This window comes from Ranitomeya imitator, chromosome 2 (genome assembly GCF_032444005.1).
Source record: "Ranitomeya imitator isolate aRanImi1 chromosome 2, aRanImi1.pri, whole genome shotgun sequence".
In the NCBI taxonomy this organism is placed as follows: Eukaryota; Metazoa; Chordata; class Amphibia; order Anura; family Dendrobatidae; genus Ranitomeya; species Ranitomeya imitator.
Genome location: NC_091283.1, coordinates 269361228 through 269367227, shown reverse-complemented (window position 1 = coordinate 269367227; position 6000 = coordinate 269361228).

Below are 6000 nucleotides of genomic sequence, written 5' to 3'. Positions count from 1 at the left end.
CCTCTCGTGTCCGAGTCTCAATTATGGGGGAGGGGTAGAGGAGTGATAGAGGGGCTACGGTTGCCCGGAGGAGTGAGAGAGGGGGACCTGCAGATGGCAGGGCTCGGAGGAGTGAAAGAGGAGGCCCTGAAGATGGCGGGGTCCGGAGGATTGAAAGAGGAGGCCCTGCAGATAGGGGGGCCGGAGGAGTGAAAATGGTGGCCCTGCAGATAGCGGGGCCCGGAGGAGTGAGTGAGGGTGTCCCCAGATGGCGGGCCCTGGAGGAGTGAGAGAGGGGGTCCTGCAGATGGCGGGGCTCAGAGTAGTGAAAGAGGCCCTGCAAATGGCAGGGCTCGGAGGAGTGAAAAAGGGGGCCCTGCAGATAGGGGGGCCCGGAGTAGTGAAAGAGGAGGCCCTGCAAATGGCAGGGCTCGGAGTAGTGAAAAATGGGACCCTGCAGATGGCAGGGCTCTGAAGAGTGCGTGAGGGTGTCCCCAGATGGCAAGCCCTGGAGGAGTGAGAGAGGGGGGGTCCTGCAGATGGTGGGGCTCAGACTAGTGAAAGAGGAGGCCCTGCAAATGGCAGGGCTCGGAGGAGTGAAAAAGGGGGCCCTGCAGATAGGGGGGCCCGGAGTAGTGAAAGAGGAGGCCCTGCAAATGGCAGGGCTCGGAGTAGTGAAAAATGGGGCCCTGCAGATGGCGGGGCTCGGAGGAGTGCGTGAGGGTGTCCCCAGATGGCAAGCCCTGGAGGAGTGAGAGAGGGGGGTCCTGCAGATGGTGGGGCTCAGACTAGTGAAAGAGGAGGCCCTGCAAATGGCAGGGCTCGGAGGAGTAAAAAAGCGGGTCCTGCAGATGGCGGGGCTCGGAGGAGTGGAAAAGGGGGCCCTGCAGATAGGGGGCCCAGAGTAGTGAAAAAGGGGGTCCTGCAGATGGCGGGGCTCGGAGTGAAAAAGGGGGCCCTGCAGATAGGGGGGCCTGGAGCAGTGAGAGGGCGTCCTGCAGATAGGGGGGGCCGGAGGAGTGAGAGGGTGTCCTGTAGATGGCAGGGCCCGGAGGAGTGAAAAAGGGGGCCCTGCAGATAGGGGGGCCCGGAGCAGTGAGAGAGGGCGTCCTGCAGATAGGGGGGCCCGGAGCAGTGAGAGAGGGCGTCCTGCAGATAGGGGGCCCAGAGGAGTGAGAGGGTGTCCTGTAGATGGCAGGTCCTGGAGGAGTGAGAGGGTGTCCTGTAGATGGCAGGTCCCGGAGGAGTGAAAAAGGGGGCCCTGCAGATAGGGGGGCCCGGAAGAACCTACAACAGAAGATGAGACGCAGTGTAAGGCTGACATCACACTATCAGTATTTGCTCAGTATTTTACATCAGTATTTGTAAGCCAAAATCAGGAGTGGAACAAATAGAGGAAAAGTATAATAGAAACATATGCACCACTTCTGCATTTATCACCCACTCCTGGTTTTGGCTGAGAAATACTGATGTAAAATACTGACCAAATACTGCTAGTGTGACGGCAGCCTAATAGTGACCGCAGCTCTGGAGGATAACACCCCATGTAACGGCAGAATAGTGAGTGCAGCTCTGGAGGATGAGGCTAGGTGTGCAGTTTTTGTTCTTATCCCGGTCCGATGTTCCACTGCGCAGGTTGAGGCCACAGGAGTATCCGGCCTCTTCGGACAGTAGAGATCAATGCACCGTGTAGTTGTTTTGGAGCAGCACTATATGGCGGTTTCTGTAGAGACCGGGCAGTATAGTTTTCTTTACAGATGATCTCCATAATGGACGGCTGCCTCTGTCTACCTCCGCACTGCACACTTTGTGGTGGCTGGAATTAGGGGCAGGCATCTACTTAGGGTTCACGCTAAAAAAAAAAACCCCTGACATTGCTGAATGCCTGCTGTCTCCCAACACCACCTTCCGGCCGCAGACATTCAGCACAGCAACGGGCACACAGAGGAGCAGTGCCAGTTACAGGTGCTGCTAGCCTCCTGCTCCCTGACTGTCACTAGCGCCTCTCCTGCTCCCTGACCGACACTGGCGCCCCTCTCTCCTGTTCCCTGGCCGTCACTGGCGCCCCTCTCTCCTGCTCCCTGGCTGTCACTAGCGCCCCTCCTGCTCTCTGCCCCCTCTCTCCTGCTCCCTGGCCCCCCCTCTCTCCTGTTCCCTGGCTGTTACTGGCATCCCTCTCTCCTGCTCCCTGGCCGTCACTGGTGCCCCTCTCTCCTGCTCCCTGGCTGTCACTGGCGCCCCTCCTGCTCTCTGGCCCCCCTCTCTCCTGTTCCCTGGCCGTTACTGGCGCCCCTCTCTCCTGCTCCCTGGCCGTCACTGGCACCCCTCTCTCCTGCTCCCTGGCTGTCACTGGCGCCCCTCTCTCTGGCGCCCCTCTATCCTCCCCGGCTGTCACTGGCGCCCCTCTTTCCTCCCCGGCTGTCACTGGCGCCCCTCCTGCTCTCTGGGGCCCCTCTCTCCTGCTCCCTGGCTGTCACTTGCACCCCTCTCTCCTGCTCCCTGGCTGTCTCTGGGGCCCCTCTCTCCTGCTCTCTGGCGCCCCTCTCACTAGGAACTCCAGCAGAATGCAGGCTACTTTTAAGGAGAATGGCGCATGCTGGGGATAGTGCAGTGACCTCATCGCATCATCCAGCACCACTGCTGCACCAAATAGATGAAGAGGCTGGATGGAGCAGGATTAGGGGAGGATAATATGTATTTATTTTTATGACCCCTTTTATTCGCAAAGGTAACAAGAGGGGCTGTGAGGGAGATAATGTATATGGGGGACATTATACTATATAAATATGGGGACTGGGGGACATACTGTATATGGGGGACATTATCCTATTTAAATATGGGGACTAGGGGACACACTGTATATGGGGGACATTATACTATAAATATATGGGGGCTGTGAGGGACATACTGTATATGGGGGACATTATACTATATAAATATGGGGACTGGGGGACATACTGTATATGGGTGATATACTATAAATATGGGGTCTGGGGGACATACTGTATATGGGGGACATTATACTATATTAATATGGGGGCTGTGGGGGACACTACTATAAATATGGGGACTGGGGGACATACTGTATATGGGGGACATTATTCTATATAAATACGGGGACTGTGGGGGGCATACTGTATATGGGGGATATTATACTATAAATATGGGGATTGTGGGGTACATACTGTATATGGGGGACATTATACTATATAAATATGGGGGCTGTGAGGGACATACTGTATATGGGGGACATTATACTATATAAATATGGGGACTGGGGGACATACTGTATATGGGTGATATTATACTATAAATATGGGGTCTGGGGGACATACTGTATATGGGGGACATTATACTATATAAATATGGGGGCTGTGGGGGACACTACTATAAATATGGGGACTGGGGGACATTATCTATATATATAATTGTCTAAGGGTTTTTCCGTCTGTCTGTCTTGGAAATCCCGGCTCTCTGATTGGTCGAGGCCGCCAGGCCTCGACCAATCAGAGACCGGCACAGCATCGACGTAGAAATCCCGCGTCTCTGATTGGTCGAGGCCGCCAGGCCTCGACCAATCAGCAACGGGCACAGCGACGATGATGTCATAAAGGACGTAGACATCTCACGTTTCTGATTCAGCGACGGGCACAGTATCGACGTAGATGTCATAATGGTTGCCATTATGGTTGCCTGGCGGCCTCGACCAATCAGCAACGGGCACAGCGACGATGATGTCATAAAGGACGTAGACATCTCACGTTTCTGATTCAGCGACGGGCACAGTATCGACGTAGATGTCATAATGGTTGCCATGGCGACGATGATGTCATAAAGGTTGCCTCGACCAATCAGCGACGGGCACAGTGTGCCGCGAATTCTGGAATCATCATTGTTCATATACTACGGGGACATGCATATTCTAGAATACCCGATGCGTTAGAATCGGGCCACAATCTAGTTCTATATAAATACGGGGACTGTGGGGGACATACTGTATATGGGGGATATACTATAAATATGGGGACTGGGGGACATTATACTATATAAATATGGGGATTGTGGGGGACATACTGTATATGGGGGACATTATACTATATAAATATGGGGGCTGTGGGGGACATTATACTGTATAAATATGGGGACTGGGGGACATATGAGATCAGCAGCTCACAGAAACTGACCGTGTACCAGAGTCTACTGAGAGACTACAGACTGGCTCCATATCTGGAGAAACTCGGACCCCAGTGACCGCCAGATCCTGAGCCAGTATAGACTCAGTGCCCACAATCCGGCTGTGGTGAAATAAATATATAAATATATATATATGATAATGTAACATCTGGCCTGAAGGCAAGTCGCACCTAGGTGTTAATAGGTACTTCCTTGGGAATAGTAAATAGTAGAAATTCTGTCTCCAGATCTCACCAGGAGGTCTAGCTAGGGCCGAAAAGAAAAGCAACATTTGGCACCTTCTAGGTCTTGGAGGGGAGATGTTAAATTGCGGCCTGAGGGAAGCTATCCCTGGGAACCATCTAACACGTGTCTCTAGAAGGAAATAATATATATCCATTAGTAGAGCAGCCGTGCCCAATCAAACAGACCGCAATTATGATATTAACCTGGGAGGCCGGTCTAGAAACCTGACCTCAGACCAAAGTTATAAATTTAGGCTGCAGACAGAGAATTGTGTTCACATGATGGGGGCAGCCTGAGAAGCTGATGTGATCCAATCTACCTTCTTCCTTCCCTCAGCTCAGGGGACAGAAAGCAACTACCAGTTAGATGATTTCTGTAAGTTTTCTCCTGTTTATTTTGACATTGTTTGCATAAGTTGTATGTCTTTTTATTATCATATTTTTATACCTTTTTCTTATTGTAAGCATTGAACTGTTTGCTATTAAAGTATAAAACTTTAACAAGTTGAACCTTGAATGTTCTAAAAGAATCCATAGCCAAAAGGTGTGTGAGCCTTATGAGTGATAGACATATTTTTATTAGTATTATTAGTTCCAGGACTCATCGCCTGTGTATTCGATGAGTGGTGGCAGCACGTATGAGCGGGTGTGTGGCCTGGGTCGGTGTGTGATTTATGCTCCCATTACAGCATAGGACAGAGGTTGAATGCTGGACTGAGAGTGGGGATATAGATTAACCCTTGCAGGCACAACCCCAAGTCACATGTGAGAGCATGCACGTGACGAATAAGTGACCCCACGGAGTAGGGATCCGTGACACTGGCCATTGAAGTCGGCTGGCACAGGCAGGGGACAGACTGTGCCTACACTGTAAACATAAGGATGAATGACCTCGGGGAGATCAAAACATCCAACACCGCGGCGACACCATCACGTGTTTCTCAACGCAGTGATCCAGAACACTGCTCCCATCCCTTATGGGAAATATGCAAATGCATGTAGAAAAGCCGTGGAGACACCATCACGTGTTTCTCAACGCAAGCAATAAATAGCCAGGTCTTTCACCGGGAAGGAACAACCATGGGAAGGGCAGCATCCAAAATGGAAAACCACCTATGCCAAAACATGGTATCCATCCACAGACAGATGAGGGGCAAATACCCCGAAACGGCTGTCTGTGAATGGATACCATGTTTTGGCATAGGTGGTTTTCCATTTTGGATGCTGCCCTTCCCGTGGTTCCTTCCCGGTGAAAGACCTGGCTATTTATTGCTTGCGTTGAGAAACACGTGATGGTGTCTCCGCGGCTTTTCTACATGCATTTGCATATTTCCCATAAAGGATGGGAGCAGTGTTCTGGATCACTGTGTTGAGAAACACGTGATGGTGTCTCCGCGGTGTTGGATGTTTTGATCTCCCCGAGCTCATTCATCCTTATGTTTATAGTCCTTTTACTAGGTACTGCTCCTAATAGCCAGTTTCCTACTCCACACTGATGAGGGGCAAATACCCCGAAACAGCTGTCTGTGGATGGATACCATGTTTTGGCATAGGTGGTTTTCCATTTTGGATGCTGCCCTTCCCGTGGTTGTTCCTTCCCGGT